Source organism: Somniosus microcephalus, chromosome 6 (assembly GCF_052327205.1).
Source record: "Somniosus microcephalus isolate GS21.2 chromosome 6, FLI_Smic_1.0, whole genome shotgun sequence".
In the NCBI taxonomy this organism is placed as follows: domain Eukaryota; kingdom Metazoa; phylum Chordata; class Chondrichthyes; order Squaliformes; family Somniosidae; genus Somniosus; species Somniosus microcephalus.
The window spans coordinates 55484505-55507519 of NC_140992.1; positions in this window are offsets into that span (position 1 = coordinate 55484505).

Genomic DNA, 23015 nt, shown 5'->3' on the forward strand with positions numbered 1-23015 from the left:
TTTTCAACATTGTGACCAAGAGAATGCTATGATGGTCAGTAACAGAGGGAAGGTGATGTATGGGACAAATGTTGAAAGGGGAATTGGAGTTGTGTTCACTGGTACCGCAGATGGATGATTCAATCCTGGATATCCCGGCCAGAAAAGGTCTTTCTGGGTTGCATCCTTCCTTCCACTTCATCCTGTTCTGCTTCTTCCTCTTCTGCTTTTTCCTCCTCTGATTTTTCCTCTTCTGCTTCCTCCTCTCTCTGCAAGCAGCTTGTCCCCTTTGCTGCCCCTGCTCCATCTCCATGTCATGCTGTTGCCCAAGGTGGGCTGCAACTAGAGCCCCCAGGACTGGGAGCAAGTGGTGTCCTCAGAGGCCTTCCTTTAAGTGCCAAAGCCTTGCAAATGTCCTGCAGCATGCCCAGCACTCCCTATGCACTTTAACAACTTTTTAAATGTCTTACACCAAGCCACTACTCCAATAAAATGTAAAGAAACCAGTACAAAAGCAAAACTCTAAACTTACCTGAAAGTTGCGCGTGTCCCTTTATAGAAGCACTGGCTGCGGCTCCGACATACTGCTGCATGTTCTGCCATGAGTGCTTTGGAGAGGGCATAAATAAGAACGGTGATGTCCAGAATACCAGATCGTGCGTTGCATGCCGATTGGCATCTTGCTCTCAACCATCTAAATATCTGAAGCGAGCGCAGGCAACAGCAGTGCGGCCGACCAGCCTAAAATGGTGGCTGCCTCATTCCTCACTGGGAGTGGGCGGAAGCGAGGTGGCTGGCATTTTTTCTTCCAAACGGCCTTAACGGCCAACACAAACGGGTCCAATTTCCTGGCCTTGGACTCTAGGGGAATCAAGGGATATGGGGATCGAGCGGGAAAGTGGAGTTGAGATCAAAGATCTGCCATGATCTTATTGAATGGAGGAGCAGGCTCGAGGGGCCGTATGGCCTGCTCCTGCTCCTAATTCTTATGTTCTTATGGTGCCATACCTCCCCTTGTTGGCATTGCTGAGATTGAAAACTCACTTTTTTTTATATTTGCTCTTGGGATGTGGTTGCCACTGGCAAGGCCACATTTATTGCCCATCCCTCGTACCCCTGAGTGATGTTTCCTCTAAGCTGCTCATGTGGGCGGGTGTGCAGCACTCTTGAAGGCACTACGCAGGCTGCTCACAAGCTCTCAAACACCGCGTGTGCAGCCGCACAAAAAATGTAAAGGTACCATGCATTGAAAAAACTGGCAGCGCAAAGCAACAACATTTTAGAGGGAACATTGTCCCTGAGGTCATTCAGAGTGTGTGGAACTGGAGTCACATGTGAGCCAGACCAGATAGACATTAGTGAACCAGCTGGGTTTTCATTGTAATTATTTTATGGTGCCTGTCCACAAATGACCAGATTTATTTAATTCAATTTCACATTGAGATTTGAACTCATGGCGTCTGGGTTCCGAGTCCACTACTATAATCACCACGCTACCATATCTTTAAATCACAGAAGTGAATCCATATAATAATATTTTGTGGCACAGTGATTTGGAACACTAACCTATTGCACTACCTTTTTGACAGCAAAGAAAAACTTTGTATGTACTATACTGAAGTGATAAATGAATGTTAATATGTACTGCACCAGAGAAATAAGGGTAGAAAAGTTAATCTGAAAGGTAAGACTACAAGTCAAATTTCTCCTAAATTATACAATACAATACAAGCAGACCCTAGGGAGTTAAAGGCTCAAAAAAAAATTCAGACATTCAGATAACTGCCATAATTCTTTTTGTTGGTGAACCTTTTCATGTTACCTACATTTAGCTAAGATTATGTTATACATACAATTACCTCATTTATCATTTGTGTCCTAATGATACATTAATGTATATGCAAATATTGCTCTTCAGATAATAAACTGCATGCATATTTAATACAGAAGACAGTAGTAAATAATTTATGTGAGTAATTACATAATGATTTACTTGGAGAATTGCACCTTGGCTAGAGGTACATCTAAACTAGTAAGGTTAAAGCAGAATCCCTTTTATTTGAATCGTTGGGGCTTGGAAGGGTAAATTCTGATTTGCCAAAAGCTCACTGTGCTGCCTGACAAGTGTCAAATAGAAACAAGCTTATCAACAGTTGTCATGGAGACAAGAGGCTAATCCAGCAGGATATAAGTAGATTTCACAATGCTCTACATAAAGTTGAACTCCCACACTGATCTTTCTTTGAAGAAACAGTGTATTACTGTTGTCTACACAGTCTGAATTTTATAGTTATATATTCATGATCTACTTATCTTCAACTTTCCTGCATCTAATCATTGCAATACAGCTGCTTGCTAGCTTCATTTTGTTCTACTATCTGTAGCTTAATGGTCATTGAAATCCTATCAACATCAAAAGATTCTTACACGGAAACAAGACACTGTGAGGCCTCAAGGTTCTCCTTAGTGGCCGTTGATAAGTATTATACTTGTATATTATTAATTGAACACTGGAGGGCTCCCTGATGGGAGAAAGCATACTGCAGGAATTACACTCCAGGGTCTCTTATATTGTATAAATATATCTAGAGGAGAATGTACCAGAGAGTCTAAAATAAGAGCAGCCATTACATGCTGTTATGAAGATCAAATATTGGACATGTTGATTACTTAGGTAGTGGTCAACTTGGTCCCTGGAATGTTTTTATTTATCATGTCAGCATTAGTTAGAAAAATCAAAGAGTACTAAATAGAGTCTAGCTGCAGTATGCAGAAAGACTTAGAACCGGAATTTGTGGTTGTAATGACGGCGAAACTGTCAGCATTTGCCATCATTACTGTGTAAAACTGATAGCAACAATTGGCATCTGGCCTGCGCAGTTAAACGTGGATATCTAGAAGTTGCTGTCAGTGATACCCTGCTCCTCCACAGGGTGCGCTGTTGCAGTCTTCGCAGATGCAATCATTAGAAATCACTGATTTGATGTGAGCTTCAACTTTTTACACTCTTCTCGCTGTAAAAATCTTTTAAAAAGTTAAGCCTTGTTGAATGAGGTGTAACTGAGTTTTTAACAGTGTACTAAATCATAATTACGGCTGAACAACCTCTCTGGCCCTGTAAAACTTATTTTATAAGTCTGGAGTGTCATTCCCTCCATTCCATGATAAAAATTCCATAGATTTTTAAAATAATTTAAAAAAAAATTTTAATTGTTTATAATTCAGCTTCTACCTTAATCCCATGTGTATTTCCCGACCATTATTTTTTTCTGTGACATGATTAAAAAGTGAATGATATTCAGTGCTTTTTACTTCTTAGTTTGCTGTCTGTGAGAATTCTTCAATCTCAGCCTGCTTGATGACTTCACTGTTCCTGGACGCCACAGATCCCCTATAGATGGTGCCAGAATGGAATTTATGTCATGATAGAGGAAATTGACAGCCCAGAGCCCGCTAAATCCTTGTGGGCAGCTTTCTTCGCGGTCAGCGGTGAGCTCCGTCCCTTTATCACTGACCACAAAATCTTTTATTTTGAGGCAAGTGAACGTATGAGTGTAGTGGTTTTCATTATGGTTCTAGTGTCGGCATAACCCAGTTTTCCTCTGTACTACCACGAGAGTGCTACAGTGTTTTTTTTAATCACTTTGCTTAGTTTACTTAATATTTTTGGTTTTACCTGCTAACCATGCTCATTCTTGGAGGTAGTCATTATCACTTCTAAACTCTGAGGGGGAAAGTGATTAGTATTGTATTTGCATATTGCTAAATGAACACTAGAGGGCCCCCGCGTGGGAGCAAGCATACTACTGTACAACAATTCCACTCCAGGGTCTCCTCTTATGTTGTATGTTATATCTAGAGGAGAATGTTCTCGAGGGTCTGAAATAAAAACAGCCATTAAGTTGTCACACCAACTTGAGTCTTTATTCAGGCATGATGATCCAGTACAATTTTTGTAATAATTTCAGACAGTTTTTGAATATTAAGTAAAAAAAGAACTGGCTTGAAAACTCGCCTCACCATAGTAATATTGCTAAATAATATTTTGACTGCTTTATTTTCTTTATAAAATAATAACGTAACATCCGCAGATCGCATGTAAATATCAGGGGTTGAAATTCAACTTTGGCAGGGGTGCAAAACAGGCGACAGTTGATCAGTCACTTATACATCCCAGCTCATCCATTACCACTTGTTTTGTTTTCCTGCCAAAGTTCAATTTCATCCCCAGATGAATGCCTCTGTTAGTGAGTTGATTTAAAATGCTTCAGATTTTAGAGATAGTGTCAAGAGATTGAAGGGATAGAGGTAGGAGATGAAGGACAGATCCAAGAAGCAGAAAAGGACAAAGCTCGGCAATAGAGGGAAACAGCTGGGGAAATCAAAGCTGAGATACCTGTGCAGAAACGTGCTCAGAAAACAAGATGGAGAAATTGCAAAGGAATCAACCTCAAACAGAGATAATGTAGAAATTCAATTGCAGAGAAAACTAAAGGGAAGAGTAGAACTTGTGATACATTTGCACATAAGAATTAGGAGCAGGAGTAGGCTTCGCCATTCAATGAGATTATGATGATCTTCAACCTCAACTTTACTTTCCCGCTTGATCCCCATATCCCTTGATTGCCCTAGAATCCAAAAATCTATTTATATCAGCCTTGAATATATTCAACAAATCAGCAATTTGGGGTAAAGAATTCCAAAGATTCATTAACTTCTAAGTGAAGAAATTCCTCCTCATCTCAAGTCTTAAATGGCCGACCCCTTATCCTGATACTATGGCCTCTTGTTCTAGACTCTCCAGCCAGGGAAAACAACCCCTCAGCATTTACCCTGTCAAACCCCCTCAGAATCTTGTATGTTCATCTAAGTCATTAATATAGCCATTGTCGGAAGCGGTGAGAGCGGAGTTTCAGTGAGTATTTAAGCTCACTTTCGCGGGCTTTTTTCCACAGGCCTGTAGGGGGTGGCGCGTGAGCCCAGTCAGTTATGCCTCTGACTGCCCGTGAGCGGTTCGAATCGCTCCCACGCCCCTGAGATTCTCGACATCGGACTTAGGTACAGGTAGTGATACAGAAACGACTCGAGTAGACAGGTGGTTTGGATGTAAGCAAAACTCAAGATTTTATTAACCAGAAAAATTAATACAGTCTTATGAGAAGTTACCAGTGTATAAAATTATAGGCAAATACAAATAACTATACTTAAACAGGGAATGGGGAACACACGGCACATCAAGGGAAAACAACTATCTTAACAATCCCCTTATCCTTAAGCTATGAGGGGCCAGAATTTAAGCTCACCAATCAAAAGGGTTTGCTGAACTCAAAACAGAGGTGGGGTTCGGGGTTCGCTCTTGGTGCTCTCTGGAGCCTGCCGTCGTCGCGTGGTCTCCGGGAGCTGCAATGGCGTTGTCCAGGTTCAAGTACCCCAAAGTTAAAGTCTCTGTTTGGGTACTTTACCTTGCAGGGATGATGGTTCCTCTTCTTCAGCCGACAGTTTGAGTTTGCATAAAGATAGTCGCAGGTTGGCTGAGACTGAAGGCCGGATGATTCGAAGCCCACCCTCAGTTTGTCTCCTCAGTTGGTCTTCCTCAGTTGGTCTTCCTCAGTTGGTCTTCCCTCCTCCCCTCATCGCGTCCCGCCTCACCTGGCCTGAATTGTCCGTGTCCGCCCGATGCAGTGCCTGGGCAATTTCCAGATGGAGTGGGAAAAGGCACGGGCAAAGGCCAGGGGATAAGCGCGGGATGGGGAAAGAGCAACAGCCACGAGGGCGAGGGGCAGAAGAGCCAAGCAGAGGGAGAGAGAGATTGCTACCCGGGGCCTTCAATTATACTCCTTTTGAAAACCCTTATCTGCGTGCCAAATCAGGTTAGTTCTTTGTCTTAATGTTGGCGGGCTATTTTAAATAATGGTAGCAATCTATACTAACTGTTTTTAGATGGCCGGTAATCGCATCTACCGGCCCGATAATTGACTTGTTTTGTTATGAATGTTCCTTGATGGGCCTGTCCAGCCTCGATGGCTTCCTTAATCTGTTGCCGATTATTAATGTAAACTGCTTGATGGCCTTAACTGTCAGCCTAACTGAATTTTGCTTTGTCTCCAATTTGATCTAATACATCATTCAAAGTCCTGTCTGCTTTCAAAATACAAAGTCTCTCTTCACAGAAACTGCAGCTTTGGTTTCGATTTCTCCACAAGCTGCCTGCGTTGCAGAGTCCAAGTTTTAAAATCTCACAGGCTTTCTGCCACGAGGCACGGATGCCATCTTGGGTACCCTTTTTGATTTAAAATGTCCACACAGGGTTCCTTTATATTAATAACAACCTTTGGGGAAATGTAGAAATTTTGCAAATCTTACAGGCCATTGTCGGGAGTGGTGAGAGCGGAGGTTCAGTGAGTATTTAAACTCACTTTCGCAGGCTTTTTCCCCACAGGCCATTGTCGGGAGCAGTGAGAGCGGAGGTTCAGTGAGTATTTAAACTCACTTTCGCGGGCTTTTTCCCCACAGGCCATTGTTGGGAGCAGTGAGAGCGGAGGTTCAGTGAGTATTTAAACTCACTTTCGCAGGCTTTTTTCCCCACAGGCCATTGTCGGGAGCGGTGAGAGCGAAGGTTCAGTGAGTATTTAAACTCACTTTCGCAGGATTTTTTTCACAGGCCATTGGCGTGAGCGGTGAGGGCAGAGGTTCAGTGAGTATTTAAACTCACATTCACGGGCTTTTTTTCACAGGCCATTGTCGGGAGCAGTGAGAGCGGAGGTTCAGTGAGTATTTGAACTCACTTTTGTGGGCTTTTTTTCACAGGCCATTGTCGGGAGCAGTGAGAGCGGAGGTTCAGTGAGTATTTAAACTCACTTTCGGGGGCTTTTTTTTCACAGGCTTACCAATCTCGCAGACCAGCGGTGGTGTTCCAGAGCCATATCATGATTCAAAATGTGATGCGGGCAGGAGGAAGCAGCTGATTGGGTGAGTACGGCCATGTGAGTATTTATACTAATCTATAGTTTGACAGTTAAGGTTCATAATTTATAAAGTTTAGAAGGTCTTAATTTTGCGGTTATGGTTTCTAAGGTCTCTGTTGTGTAGCGGGGAGTGCTAGGAAACAAGGGCCCTTGAGTATATCATTTAATTGTAGCATAATTGGTGGTATTGATTTAATTTAAATTAATGAAAGGGTAAGTCATGGCAGCAAAGCTCGGCCCCGTGGCATGCTCCTCCTGCACTATGTGGGAAATCAGGGACAATTCCTGTGTCCCTGACGACCACGTGTGCGGGAAGTGTATCCAGCTGCAGCTACTGGCAGACTGCATTGCAGTGCTGGAGCTGTGAATGGATACATACTGGAGCATTCGTGATGCTGAGGATGTCGTGGATATCATGTTTAATCAGTTGGTCAAACCGCAGGTAAAGGCTGCACAGGCAGGATGGGAATGGGTGACCGCCAGGCAGAGTAGTAGGCGCAGGCAGGTAGTGCAGGGGTCCCCTGTGGCCATCCCCCTCTCAAACAGGTATACCACTTTGGATATTGTTGGGGAGGATGGCTTATCGGGGGAAGGCAGCAGCAACCAACTTCCTGGCACCATGGGTGGTTCTGCTGCACGGGACAGGAGGAAAAAGAGCAGGAGAGCTATAGTGATAGGGGATTCTATTGTAAGGGGAATAGATAGGTGTTTCTGCAGCCGCAAACGAGACTCCAGGATGGTATGTTGCCTCCCCGGTGCAAGTGTCAAGGATGTCTTGGAGCGGCTGCAGGGCATTCTGGAGGGGGAGGGTGAACAGCCAGTTGTCATGGTGCATATAGGTACCAACGATATAGGTAAAAAATGGGATGAGGTCCTAAAAGCTGAATATAGGGAGTTAGGAGGTAAATTAAAAAATAGGACCTCAAAGGTAGTAATCTCAGGATTGCTACCAGTGCCACGTGCGATAAGCCATCCTCCCCAACAATATCCAAAGTGGTATATTTGTTTGAGAGGGGGATGGCCACAGGGGACGCCTGCACTACCTGTCTGCACCTACTACTCTGCCTGGTGGTCACCCATTCCCTTTCTGCCTGTGCAGCCTTTACCTGCGGTGTGACCAACTGATCAGAGTAGAAATAGAAGGATATTTCAGATGAATACATGGCTAGAAGAATGGTGCAAGGTGGAGGGATTCAAATTCCTGGGACATTGGAACCGGTTCTGGGGGAGGTGGGACCAGTACAAACTGGACGGTTTGCACCTGGGCAGGACCGGGACTGATGTCCTATGGGGAGTGTTTGCTAGTGCTATTGGGGAGGGTTTAAACTAAAATGGCAGGGGGTTGGGAACCTGTGCAGGGAGACAGAGGAAAGGGAAGCAAGGATAGAAGCAAAAGACAAGGAGAAAGGCAAACGTAGAAGTCAGAGAAGTAAAGGGTATAAATCAAACATGGCCGCAGTAAACAATAATTCTAAAAGGTCTAAGGGTGTTAAAAAAACAAGCCTGAAGGCTTTGACCTAGAAATTCAGTATAGCCACTTTTGGGGCGGAAAAGTCGGGCGGCCGCTAAAGTTTGCGCCCGGCGCAAAGTCGAGGCCACTTCGCCGATATTCAGTAGCTTCGCCCTAAGAGTTTGCTCGAGCACTAAAACTGGCGTTACACAACTATCTTTAGTCGCAAAGCCGGCGGTGCTGAGCTAAACCGCCGAGGCCGGGCGCAGCGCAGGTGCGGTCATTTCTTGATTGACAGCAGGCACCCTGGCGCCGGCCAGCTCTTAAAGGGGGAAGGGTCGAGTTCATCTGCTGCCACGCCCTGGACACTGCAGCCCTCCAGCTAGGCCTAAACACTGCTGCTGAACAGAAATAGCACCGGGAAAGATGCAGAAGGCCCGTGAACGAGCGCAGCGCTTCACTGGCCATGATTTGAGGGTGCTGGTTAGGGCTTTGGAGAGGAGACGCAAACTCTTGTTCCCGGACAGTGGCAAGAAGCCTGCCACCAGCATCTACAGGAAAGCCTGGAGGGAGGTCGCCCACAGGGTCACATCCAACAGCGAGGTCCCCAGGACCGGTGTCCAATGCCGGAAAAAGTTCAATGACCTCACAAGGATTGTCAGGGTGAGTCCCCTTTCCAGTGTCCTCCTCATCCTTGCATGTGCACCTCACATTATGGGCAAAGGGACCTAAAAGCCCTAATGGCCAGCCCTCATCCAGCAGCTATGGGACTGGCATGAACATCAATTGCACATTCTGCACTTTACACACTGGCCAAGCTATTCGACCATGGGAGGCAGTGCACACAAGATCAGGGCACCACACTGGCCAAGCTATTCGACCATGGGAGGCAGTGCACACAAGATCTGGGCACCACACTGGCCAAGCTATTCGACCATGGGAGGCAGTGCACACAAGATCAGGGCACCACACTGGCCAAGCTATTCGACCATGGGAGGCAGTGCACACAAGATCAGGGCACCACACTGTACTTAGAGGCCGTCCTTTCTCTTGCAGGCCAAGCTGGCACACAATCAGAAGAGCCGGACTGTGACCGGGGGAGGCCGTCCCCAGATCCAGCAGCTCAGTGACCTTGAAGAGCGCGTGGGTAGCCTCATGGGTGCCCGGGTGATTGGCCCCGTTGCATCTGGAGATGCCGACCCTGTTCTGGGCACCAATGGTAAGGACATCACCTTTTGGACCTCTCTCGTCCCACTTGCGCTTCAGATCTACATCCTTTGCCACTGTCGGACCAATGCGCTGAATGCCACCACTCATGCCTCCCTCACTGACGCCCTCTCCTCACTCTAAAGCTACTCTTGTGCCTTCCTGCTTTCAGATGGTGAGGAGGAGGTCCCTGAAGCTGCCAGTGACAGCCCCTCGGAAGAGGAGGAGGAGGAGGAGGAAGAGGAAGAGGAAGGCGGCCCATCAGGGTAACCCTCAGCCGCGCCAGGGGATGCCAATGGAGGGGGCACGTCTTCCCTGGAGGAGAGCCAGGGGGAAGTGTCGGAGGGGAGTGTAGCTCCTGTGCCCAGTGGCGTGCAGCAACGCGGGAAGGGTTGGGCAGCTCGGCGGCCTTCTTCCCAGAGGGGGGAAGGGTCGCAGGGGAGTGTAGTTGCTGGGCCCAGTGGCATCCAGCAATGCGGGAAGGGTCGGGCAGCTCGGCGGCCTTCTCCCCGGAGGGAGAGTCCGGCCTGCAGTCCGGAGACGGTCCTCGCCAAGGAGGTGCGCCTCCTCGATCAAATGACCGTGGACTCGGATCGCCGGCACACCGAGTTCATGGGGGTTGTGGCACGGTTGCCTGAGGCCATCGAGTCCCTGGCTCATAGTGTCGCCGATTTCGGCGCCTCACAGGCCAGGAGTTTCGAGCAATTCGAAGCAGCACACGCCGCGAGTCGGTCCGAATTCGGGGCAGCACAGGGCGCGAGTCGGGCCGAATTCGGGGCAGCACAGGCCATGAGTCGGGCCAAATTCAGGGCAGCACAGGCCGCGAGTTGGGCGGAATTCGGGGCAGCTCACGCAGCGAGTGGCCAGGTGATCAGTGGTGCCGTGCAGTCACTGGCTGGTCTGATGCGGGCACAGACCAGGGCAGCACGGGCACTCACTGCTGCCACACTCGCTGTGTCAGCCAGGCATCGCCAGGGCACCCGCCGCGCTGCAGCAGCACAGCGGTCTGTCCTTCAGCAGATTGCTATGCATGCTGCAGTGCTGGCCCGGGCGAGTGCGAGTGTCTCAGGCGAGCAGCGAGCGCCTGCCATCAGCCAGCTTGCCCCCATTCCTGCAGCCGCCACTGCCACTCCCCCAGTGGAGCTGCGACGAGCTGCTGGAGAGACTGCTGCTGCCCAGCCACAGCTGCAGCAGTCACCAGCCGGCCCCTCGAGGGCCAGAGCTCGTCTAGGCCGACCCCCAAGGGCATCTGCCGTCACGCCATGTGCCCCTCAGGAGCCTTCCCCCAGCCTTGCAGCAGCCACTGGGCACACTTTGAGGAGTAGCAGCAGGGCGGCCAGGGGCCGCAAAAGGCTGGACAAGGAATCGCCCTCGCGGGCCACAAAGTAGAGGGTGTGGGCAAATGTGTTTTTATATGGGGATGGTTGTTTTGTTTATGGGGATGGTTGTTTTTGTAAGGCCGAGGATGAAGGCCATTTTTGTGGAAATGTTTTGTTATTCCTCCCCAGGTTGTGGGAGTGAGTCATGTGTGTGACTGTTTTTTGGGGGTGTTGTCTGTTTTTGGGTTTCATGTGGGAAGGGCCCTGAGTTTGTTCAATAAAGCATTTTATTTATTCAGCTTGTCTATGTTTGATGTTTGAAGTGGTTGTTGCCTTAACCGGCTGAGGGCTTGCGGAGTGGCTGCATTCAGGTCCCTTCATTGCCACAAGCCATTCCCTGACAGGGGGCCTAGAAGTGACGTTCAATAAGCCGCCGACGGGCGGCCCTTGGACCTTGTGCCTCCCTCCTGGGCTGGTACTCCTCCTCCTCCTCCTCCTCCTCATGCTCCTCCTGCTCCTCCTCCTGAGGTGGTGCTCCAGTGTGAGGTGGCAGTGCCTGAGTCCTGCGGATAGCCAGGTTGTGCAGCATGCAGCAAACGACCACGACCTGGGAGACTCTCTCCGGCGAATACTGCAGAGATCCGCCGGAACGATCCAGGCAGCGGAACCGTTGCTTGAGGACGCCAATCGTTTGTTCTATGATGTTCCTAGTGGCTTGATGGCTTTCGTTGTATGCCTCCTCAGCAGGGGTCCTGGGCGCGCGGAGCGGGGTCATGAGCCAGGTACACAAAGGATAGCCTTTGTCCCCGATAAGCCATCCTCTTGGGGGAGGCTGTGCCTGGAACATGTCAGCCACAGTAGTCTGTCGCAGGATAAATGCATCATGGCTGCTGCCTGGAAAGCGGGCATTGACAGCTAGGATGCGCTGCCTGTGGTCACACACCAGCCGTACATTGAGGGAATGGTAGCCCTTCCGGTTGCGGTAATCCTCGGCATTGTCGATAGGTGCCCGCAAAGCCACATGCGTGCAGTCAATGGCGCCCTGCACCATGGGGAAGCCTGCTATTCTTGCAAATCCCACTGCACGCTGCTGCTGCTTCTCCAGGGTCATGGGGAAGGAGATGAATTGGTGTCTCCTTCTGAAAAGGGCATTGGTCACCTGGCGGATGCAGCAATGCACGGCGAACTGGGATATGTTAGCAATGTCCCCAGCAGCGGCTTGGAAGGAGCCGCTTGCATAGAAGTTCAGAGCCACCGTTACCTTCACTTCCACCGACAGAGACGTCCTGCACCTCAGCTGTGGACGCAGATCTCTGTGAAGCAGCTGGCAGATCTCTGCAACCACCTCCCTTCTGAAGCGCAGCCTCCTAACACACTTCACGGCAGGCATGGTGAGATAGGACACCTGCTGGCGGTATTTCCTGAGTGGGTAAGGCCTACGTTGCCGACGCCTGTTGCCCCCTCTGCGTCTAGCCAGGGCTGCCCCTCTCACACAGCGTCTGCGAGCCCTTCGCACATAATGCTGAAACTGAGGGTTGCCACCCCATGCAGCCCCCATAATATACTGGCAAACAATGACCTCACAATGAAGGCGAATTGCCAAGCTCTGGCCTGAAGCCAAAAATACCTCTCCTATGTTGGGCCAAAGCAGTAAGCTCTCTTCCTTGGTCTCTGTCCATAAATCCGTTGCACAAGAGTGATTGCTGCAAAATGGCTGGCCTTTATAGTTCAGGGTAAGTGCCCTTTAATTTGCGCTCCCCGCGGCCCGCATGGCCTCTGCTGCGTTCCATTTCACAGTTCTTAGGACCGCCACACCCACATTGGGCGGGCGCGACTGAAATTCCGGATTGGGGCGCACAAAGGGCGTTGCACGAGGAAATGATGTCATAATCTGCGCGCGCAGCTGAGCGCGCGCAAACACTTTGCGCCGGCGCTAAATGTCTACTGAAGTTGGGCGTAGGCGCAGATGCTGTGCCCGCCCGCTAAGTGCCTAGCGCTCGAGATCTACTCCTCCTAAGGCGCTAACGGCTGGCGCACGCAACTGAATTTCTAGGCCTTTGTGTCTTAATACGAGGAGCATTTGTAATAAGGTGGATGAATTAGCTGCGCAAATAGATGTAAATGGATATGATATAATTGGGATTACGGAGACATGGCTCCAGGGTGGCCAAGGCTAGGAATTCAACATCCAGGAGTATTCAATATTCAGGAAGGACAGGCAAAAAGGAAAAGGTGGTGGGGTAGCTTTGCTGGTTAAAGAGGAGATTAACACAATAGTAAGGAAGGATATTAACTCTGATGATGTGGAACCTGTAGGGGTAGAGCTGAGAAATACCAAGGGGCAGAAAACATTAGTGGGAGTTGTATACAGACCCCAAACAATAATGCTGAGGTTGGGGATGGCATTAAATGGGAAATTAGAGATGTGTGCAATAAGGGCACAGCAGTTATCATGGGTGACTAACCTACATATAGATTGGTCTAACCAAATTAGTAACAATACTGTGGCAGAGGAATTCCTAGAGTGTATATGGGATGGTTTCCTGGACCAAAATGTCAAGGAACCAACTAGAAATCAGGCCATCTTAGACTGGGTATTATGTAATGAGAAAGGATTAATTAGCAATCTTGCTGTGCGAGGCCCCTTGGGGCGGAGCGATCATAATATGATAGAATTCTTAATTAAAATGGAGAGTGAAGTTGATTCAGAGACTTGGGTACTGAATTTAAATAAAGTAAACTACGATGGTATGAGGCGCGAGTTGGCTAGGATGGATTGGGGAATGTTACTTAAAGGGTTGACAGTGAATAGGCAATGGCAAACATTAGGGGCAAAAATTCAGTTGGTAGCGCCACCCGTTAGCGCCTTAAGAGGGTGCTAAGTGGGCGCAAAGCAACTAGCGCCCAGGCGCGGCGATATCTGCACCTCTCATGAAATTGACCGGACATATTACGGCGGCGCTAAACAATACCGCCACGATCTCCTGCACCGGCAGATCGTGACGTCAGTTGAGTGCGCAACGCCCCGTTAGCGCCCCAGTCCAGAAATTGAGTGGCGCCCCCTGCCTTACCGCCTGCCGCTAGCAACGACAGGTTGAGGGGAGCGTTATGCTATCAGAAAGGGAGTAGGGGAGCGCTATTTAAAGGCGACCACTTCCTGCCTTTTTTTTCGGTGACATTTTTGCACCACACATTCTGAGAGAGAGAGAGAGACTTCTGGAGAGATTCAATGCTGTGTGAAGGAGTTTTGGGTACTGAGCAGTACTTTGCAAGTTGGTTTTGATTTGCCCTTCCTTGTATCGATTTAGAAGAGACTATGGGGTCTGCACTCTGAGCTGTTCCCCTGGTTCTCTCCATTGTTCTTTCCAGCAGATTTGATGTACAGGTCTCTCTAGGCCGAGATTCAGGCCGAGATTCAAGGCTGCAATGAGCAGGATGTGGATGCAGAGCAAGATCAACCCTCCCCTTTAAGATAAAAACAGAAAATGCAGGAGAAACTCAGCAGGTCAAGCAGCATCTGTGAAGAGAGAAACAGATTTAAAGTTTCAGGTCGATGGCCATTTGTCAGAACTCCCCTTTAAGAACTGGATGGTGCCAGTGTGTCTCTGTTACATTGCTGACTGAAATCACATGGGCTTCACCAGCGCTGTGAGGTAGCGCCTTGCTCCTCTGCCTTAGCGCCTTAAGAGATGCGTGTAGCGCCTGATTTCGCGCTCCAATCACCTCCAGGGGTGATAAAAGCCAAGTTTGCTGTCGGAGGCGATAATTAGCACCAGGCGCTAAACTTTGCGCACGGCCGATAATAGCGCCCCAAACGGGGCGATACTGAATTTCTCCCCCTTAAAGATCACATGGATGAACCACAGAATTTGTTCATCCCTGTTTGGCATAAAAATGAAACAAAAATGGTGACTCAACCGTGGCTAACAAGGGAAATTAGGGATAGCATAAGATCCAAGGAGTAGACATATAAATTGGCCAGAAAAAGCAGCAAACCTGAAGATTGGGAGCAATTTAGGATTCAGCAAAGGAGGACAAAGGGATTAATTAAGAGGGGGAAAATAGAGTATGAGAGTAAGCTTGCAGGGAACATAAAAACTGACTGTAAAAGCTTCTATAGATATGTGAAGAGAAAAAGATTGGTGAAGTTTGCACATTCTCCCCGTGTTTGCGTGGGTTTTCTCCGGGTGCTCCGGTTTCCTCCCACAGTCCAAAGATGTGTGGGTTAGGTTGATTGGCTATGATAAATTGACCCTTAGTGTTAGGGGGATTAAAATATGTGGGGTTACGGGGATAGGGTGGGATATGTGTTGGTGTAGGGGTTACGGGGATCGGGTGGGATATGTGTCGGTGCAGGCTCGATGGGCCGAAATGGCCTCTATCTGCATTGTGGGGTTTCTGTGATTTCTGTGATTTCTGTGAAGTCAAGCGTAGGTCCCTTGCAGTCAGAGTCAGGGGAATTTATAATGGGGAACAACGACATGGCAGACCAATTAAATACATAGTTTGGTTCTGTCTTCACAAAGGAGGACACAAATAAACTCCCAGAGATGTCGGGGAACATAGGGTCTAATGAGAGGGAGGAACTGAATGAAATCAGTATCTGTAGGGAAATGGTGTTCGGGAAATTGACGGGATTGAAGGACGATAAATCCCCAGGGCCTGATAATCTACATCCTAAGTGTTGTGTTTTGAGTTTTGCTTCAATTAAGTTTGTCCCAGTTCCCGGGTGTTACCTGAAGGGGGTGCTGGGGGGCTCGGTTTTACTTTGTCTTTCACTTTCAGTTTCGGATTCTGCCATGCAGGCAATGTGCTGTAATGTCCACCCATTTACTCAGTAAATAGTAAAAGGTACATTCCGTCTCCTCTATTCATTACTGTTCGGTCAAGATGCAATACTGGTGACGAGGCAGCTGTTGAACTCTCTAGAAGGACGGAGATAGACATGCGAACCTACAGCCGTGATATTGGAAATTGCGATGAGCGGGCCACTCAGCTAGCAACATCAACGGCATTTTGATAGTTGGCTAGCTGCGATGTAGACGGCGGACAGAGTATTGTGCGGGCCAGGCAACTACCGTGAGTGTAGCTACCGTAACTCTGGCCGGAGGAGAAAAATAATTTTTAAAAAAAGAATAAAGTCCGGGGATCTTAAAGGGACAGTGCACATTAAAACTATGATGACCTTGGGACGTATTGAAGAGTTCTCTGGGGATAAGGACAGTTCATGGGAGGAATACGCAGAAAGACTGGGGTGTTTCTTTGAGGCCAATAATATTGACAAAGAAGAGAAGAAGCGCTCAGTGTTGCTAAGTGTATGCGGAGCTGCTACTTACTCCGTCCTGCGTTCATTGGTGGCTCCTCGTAAACCTAGTGAGGTGGATTATGCTGATTTGATTGAGAAGCTGCAGAAACATTTTAACCCAAAACCCTCAGAGATTGTGCAGCGTTTCCATTTTCACAATTGTAAACAACAGCCTGGACAATCTATTTCAAGTTACATTGCTGAGTTGAGGAAACGCTCATTACATTGTAATTTTGGTGACCATTTAGACAATATGCTCCGTGATCGGATTGTGTGTGGAGTGCTGGACTCGACATTGCAGAGACAGCTATTAGCGGAGAAGGCCCTGACGTTCCGACTGACTGAGGAGAAGGCTTTAGCAGCAGAGGCTGCATCGATGAACACACGTATGCTCCGTACAGAGGCAGCACCATCTCAGGCCGCCGAGGAGGTGCACAAGACCACACACGCAGCTGCTGCTGCGAGAGACATGGAGGCAACTAAAGAGACAGGAAGAAAATGTTTCCGCTGTGGGGCTCTCCATGGTTCCACTACATGCAAATTTGTGTCAGCAGTATGTAATTTCTGTAAGAAAAGAGGACACATAGCTCGTGTCTGCATGAAGAAAGCTCAGGCTGCTGCAGCAGAGCCAACACAAGCATCGCAGACACACACCCCGACACTGGAGGACAACAATGAGTACACAGTGTATACCACGGAAGCTGAGCAGCTACCCCACAGACGGTGGGGATACACGGCAAATGTGATCATGAATGGGGCACCACTCTGCATGGAGGTGGATTCAGGCTCAGTGTGTTCGTTGATAAGTGAAGAGACTTACAATAGGCTGTGGCCAAGTGAACCCCCGGCGATGGCTCAGGTCAGTGGCGTGCTACAGCAGTGGTCCCAAGCTCAACTCCAGGTGCTGGGTATGATTCATGTGGAAGTTAAGTATCAGGCAGTCAAGGACACACTTCCACTTTATGTGGTGGCGGGGCAGGGCACAAACCTGCTGGGCAGAGATTGGTTTGAGCCCCTCGGTATTGAAGTGACAGAAGTACACACGGTACAGCGACAGCCCATAATGCCTATGTTGGAGAACTATGAAGAGGTTTTTGGTGAGTTCGGGGCCTGTCGGGGACCGCCAGTCTCAATCGAAGTGGACCCAGGGGTAGCGCCTAAGTTCTTCAAGGCACGACCAGTTCCTTTTGCGTTGCGCAAGAAGGTGGATGAGGCCCTGGATAAGCTGGTGAACCAAGGGGTTCTCTTGCCAGTGAAGAACTCCCGTTGGGCCACCCCTATCGTGCCCATTGCAAAGAAGGATGGGGGCCTGCGAATCTGTGGAGATTACAGATGTACGGTTAATACTGCTGTGTTACCAGATGTGTATCCCTTACCAACAGTTACAGAGCTGTTTTCAACACTGGCTGGAGGCACTCTGTTCGCCAAGCTGGATCTCAAGCAAGCATACCAGCAATTGGTCCTGGATGAAGAGTCAGCCGAGCTGTTGACAAGCAACACCCACAGAGGACTTTTCCGAGCCACAAGGCTGCAGTTTGGGGTGTCTGCGGCTGTGGCAATCTTTCAGAGGTTCATGGACACCCTGTTGGCTGGTGTTCCGGGAGTTCAGCCTTACTTGGATGACATACTGATTACAGGCAAGACACAGGAAGCCCATGATGAGCGGCTGCAGGAAGTACTACGCCAGCTGGCTGAGGTAGGACTATGCCTTCAGAAGGAGAAATGTGTGTTCGCTGCCAATGGGGTGGAGTTCTTGGGATTCCGAGTGGACAAAGACGGTGTGCATCCGACTACGGAGAAGGTGGAGGCTATCAGGAGCGCTCCCAACCCCAAGAACAAGACCGAACTGCAGGCATTCCTCGGACTGTTAAACTTCTACAGTTGTTTTCTCAAGGGCAAAGCCACAATCTTAGAGCCACTGCACAGGCTGTTAGACCAAGCAACAGTGTGGAACTGGACCTCAGCTCATGAAACAGCCTACAGACAGGCAAAGGAACTGCTACAAGCAGATAAGGTTCTGGCACACTATGATGAAAACAAGCCATTGGTGTTGGTGTGTGATGCCTCACCATACAGGCTGGGAGCTCTGTTGGGTCACATAGAGCCAGATGGCCGGGAAGCGCCTACCAGTTTTGCCTCAAGAACACTCTCAACAACAGAACGTAATTACGCCCAGATTGACAAGGAGGCCCTAGCCATCATATTTGTGGTAAAGAAGTTCAGCCAGTACCTGTTAGGGAGACAGTTCGTCATCTACACAGACCACAAGCCACTCTTGGGGCTCCTGCATCACTCCAAGCCTATGCCCCAGATCATATCACCGCGTATGCTTCGGTGGAGTCTGATGTTGGGGGCCTACAGTTATGAACTTTGCTACAGGCCTGGGAAGATGCTGGCTAATGCTGATGCTCTGAGTCGGTGCCTTTGAACCGGCCAATGGCTAAGACGCCACCACCCCTGGAGGTGCTGCTACTGGAGGAGGTTCCGGAGGCCCCACTCCATGCCCAGCGGATTGGCAGCCTCACACAGAAAGATCCAGTCTTATCACGGGTGCTACGCTGGCTGCTGCATGGCTGGCCCTCCGAGGTCCAGGAGGAGCATTTCAAGCCCTTCGTTCAGAGGCGCCATGAAATGTCTGCACACAAGAACTGCGTGCTCTGGGGAAGACGTGTGGTGGTTCCTGCCACCGCAAGAGAGGAGGTGCTGAAAATGCTGCATGACTCACACCCTGGGATTGTGCACATGAAGGCGTTGGCGAGAAGCTACGTCTGGTGGCCGGGGTTGGACCGAGACATGGAGGAGGTGGTAAAGAGCTGTGAGACATGTCAGCTGACTCGCCATAGCCCATCCAAGGCTCCCCTTCACCCCTGGGAGTGGACCACTCGTAAATGGCCAAGACTCCACGTTGACTTTGCAGGGCCATTTCAGGGGAAGGTCTTTTTGATAGTGGTGGATTCTCATTCGAGATGGCTGGAGGTGGTTATCATGAGCTCCATGACTTCCAGTGCAGTGATCAACGCGTTGCGTTTGCTGTTTGCCACACATGGGGTCCCCGACGTGCTGGTTTCGGACAATGGAGCAGCCTTCACGTCAGCGGAGTTCAAGGCTTTTGCAGGCAGAAACTGGATCCGCCACGTGACCACAGCATCCTATCAGCCCTCCTCTAACGGGCAGGCAGAGAGGATGGTGCAAACCACAAAAGAGGCACTGGTGAGGATATCGGTGGGGGACTGGCAAACCAGATTGGCCAGGTTCCTGTTATCACAGCATACCACACCAAACTCAGCAATGGGGAAGAGTCCTGCCGAGATGCTGATGGGTCGCTGGCTGGCGACTGCACTGCACCGGCTACACCCGGACTACAGGGATGAGATGCACACAAAGCAAGAGGAGCTGGCTAAGAAGCACCAGGGCACCGCCAGGCAGTTCGAGCCGTCAGAGACTGTGTTTGCCCGTTGCTATGCAGGAGGAGACAAACGGATGCCTGCAGTGGTGGAGCAGGCCATGGGTCCCCTGTCATACAGCGTCCGTGCACCTGATGGCCAGCTACACAGACGCCACGTAGACCAGCTACGGGGTCATACTCCGGTGAGAGTAACAGTGTACTGGCCGCGCTAGATGTGCTCCTGTCTAGTTATCCAGCAAGTTAAACATGTATTCAAAATAATTCTTCGTGAAGCCGTTTGCTGTTTGAAGCCTTTACTTGAACAATTTTTGTGAAACTGCAAACAAAGACAAAGTATGTTTTGTACATAAACTGAGTACTATACATTTGATATTACATAAGAGATAAACATGTTTACAACAGTAGAATCGACTAATTGTATAACTAACTAACATTTGGACTCACTTCTGTAACTATCAAATATTAACCTTTTATAAACATAGTGTTATCAAAATACTACTCTGACAACGTTGCTATTATGCTAACAAACAAAGATACTCACAGATATTGTGCTTGGCCTAACATATGAAATCAGATTGCATTGGATTGTGAATCCCTTATGGAATCCTCCATTACTGCCAGGTTCTTCCTGGAATTCTACTTCCTGGGATTCTACTTCCTGGGTTATGCAGGGAGAAAGGTACGCAGGTCAATTGACCTCTCACAGGAAGAAAGGAACAAAGGTCAAATGACCTCACACAGGAAGAAAGGAATAAAGGTCAAATGACCTCTGTTTCATACAAACACACTGCTAACACAATAACCACCACCAGAGGGTGCTACTGCATGTAAAAATGTCCAGAATGTCACATAATGTCCAGAACACTCCCCGTCTGGGGTCATTAACGACTCCACATAGTCCAAACTCTACTTGTCACTGGAGTCCTCTGGCGACAAAAGAAGAACCACCTCAGAGACAGTCCGTCGGTGTTGATGATAGGATGTAGCTTCCGGAGACTGCTGTGAGGGGGTAGGTTGCGTTCTGCTATGCACAGTTCCAATCTGGGTATGGTGAGGTCTGGCTGGGGTGCCAACTTGCCTCTATCAAAGACGAAGCCAATTTTGCTTTGTCCTTCTTGAGTGGTGACCTTCAGATAAGCCACACTTGCAATGGCCTTAGCAGATGCGTCTGCAAAGACACAAAGCTCTTTGCCTTTGGCATTTAAGGGAGTGAAAGACGAATAGGAGCGAGGTATTCGGATTTCCTGTAGGTCTTGGAGTGAGTCTCTCTGATGGGCCTTCAATAACCACAAAACTAGAAGTTATAGACTTAAACAAGTTGGCTTTTAATCACTAAGATCAGAGCTAACATCTCAACATGCCGACTGGTTCACAGGAATGAGTCATACAGATCCTGGGATCTTTATGTAAAAGAAGTCAGGGGCGGAGCCAAGAGCCAAGACCTGGAACCTCCCAGGTTAGTCGGGAAAGAGGAAGTGAAACTATACACAGTGGGGGAGGGTAATATACATGAGTGCAAAACGAATACAAGATCAAGACAAACAGATTTCATTACATTCACCCCTTCTATAGATTTAGTCCATCGGGGTGATGTTTCTTAGAAGTTGGTATAAGTGAGTCTGTCAGGAGGTTTTGCAGTTCTCAGTGATCGGCGCAATGTCGGTTGGGGTGCCTCTAGGGGAGTGGATTCTGGTTCCTCTGCTGTCCGGGCCTCCGCAGTGTCTTCCAGGTTATCTGCAGTGTCCTCCAGGTTAAAGTTGGGTATTGATACCTCTGGGCGTCCTGTCTCTTTGTAGTGTAGGTCTTCATCGGGTAGTCTCCCATCGTTCTCTCCGCTCCCCGAGGGAGCGAGGTCTTTTATGGAAACAGTGCCCTCTCGCCCATCAGAGTATTCGATATAGGCGTACTGAGGGTTTGCATGGAGGAGCTGTACCTTTTCCACAAGGGTTCCGTTTTATGGCCTCTCACGTGCTTCCGCAATAGTACTGTCCCCGGAGACGTCAGCCACGCGGGTAGAGATATGCCCGAGGTGGATTTCCGGGGGAAAACGAACATCTTTTCGTGAGGGGTAGCGTTAGTGGCTGTACATAACAGAGACCTTATGGAGTGGAGCACGTCTGGGAGACTTCCTGCCAGCGGGAGGTCGGAAGGCCTTTTGACTTTAAGGCTAACGTGACAGCCTTCCAAACAGTAGCATTCTCCCTTTCCACTTGCCCATTACCCCGGGGGTTGTAGCTAGTGGTTCTGCTAGTGGCTATCCCCTTCGAGAGCAAGAACTGGCGCAGCTCGTCACTCATGAATGACGTCCCCCTATCGCTGTGTATGTAGTTCGGCATGCCAAACATGCAGAATAGATTACAGAGACACTTGATGACCGTGGCACTGGTCATGTCTAGGCAGGGAATGGCGAAGGGGAAGCGGGAATATTCATCAATGATATTGAGGAAGTATACGTTACGATCGGCAGAGGGAAGGGGTCCCTTGAAGTCAAGACTTAGGCGCTCGAATGGCCGTGTGGCTTTGATAAGGTGTGCACGGTCAGGCCTGTAGAAACGAGGCTTGCATTCCGCACAGATGCGGCAGGCTCTGGTCATTGCCCTGACCTCCTCGATGGAGTGGGGCAGATTGCGGGACTTTATAAAATGGTATAGTCGGGTGACCCCTGGGTGACAGAGGTCGTTGTGGAGACCCTGTAATTTGTCCGTATGAATGCTGGCACACATTCCCCGTGATAGGGCATCTGGGGGTTCATTAAGGGCTCCCGGCCTGTACATAATATCATAGTCGAACGTGGATAGTTCAATCCTCCACCTGAGTATTTTGTCATTCTTGATTTTCCCCCTTTGTTTGTTATTAAACATGAAAGCCACCGACCACTGGTCGGTGAGCAGGGTGAAACGTTTGCCGGCTAGGTAGTGTCTCCAGTGCCACACTGCCTCCACTATAGCCTGTGCCTCCTTCTCGACAGAAGAGTGCCTGATTTCAGGTCCCTGAAGGGTTCGGGAGAAGAAGGCCACAGGTCTCCCAGCCTGATTGAGGGTCGCAGCTAAGGCAAAGTCTGACGCATCGCTTTCGACTTGAAAGGGAATGCATTCGTCCACTGCACACACTGCAGCCCTTTCAATGTCTTGTTTAATACTGGTGAAAGCCTCCCGAGCTTCAGCTGATAGTGGGAAGGACGTCGATTTAATGAGGGGTCGGGCTTATCAGAGTAATTGGGCACCCATTGGGCATAATACGAAAAAAATCCCAGGCACCTTTTTAAAGCTTTGGGATTGTGTGGCAGGGGCAGTTCCTTTAGGGGGCGTAATCGGTCAGGGTCCGGTCCAATTACCCCATCTTCCACCACACAGTCGAGGATACAGAGACGGGTTGTGTTGAAAAC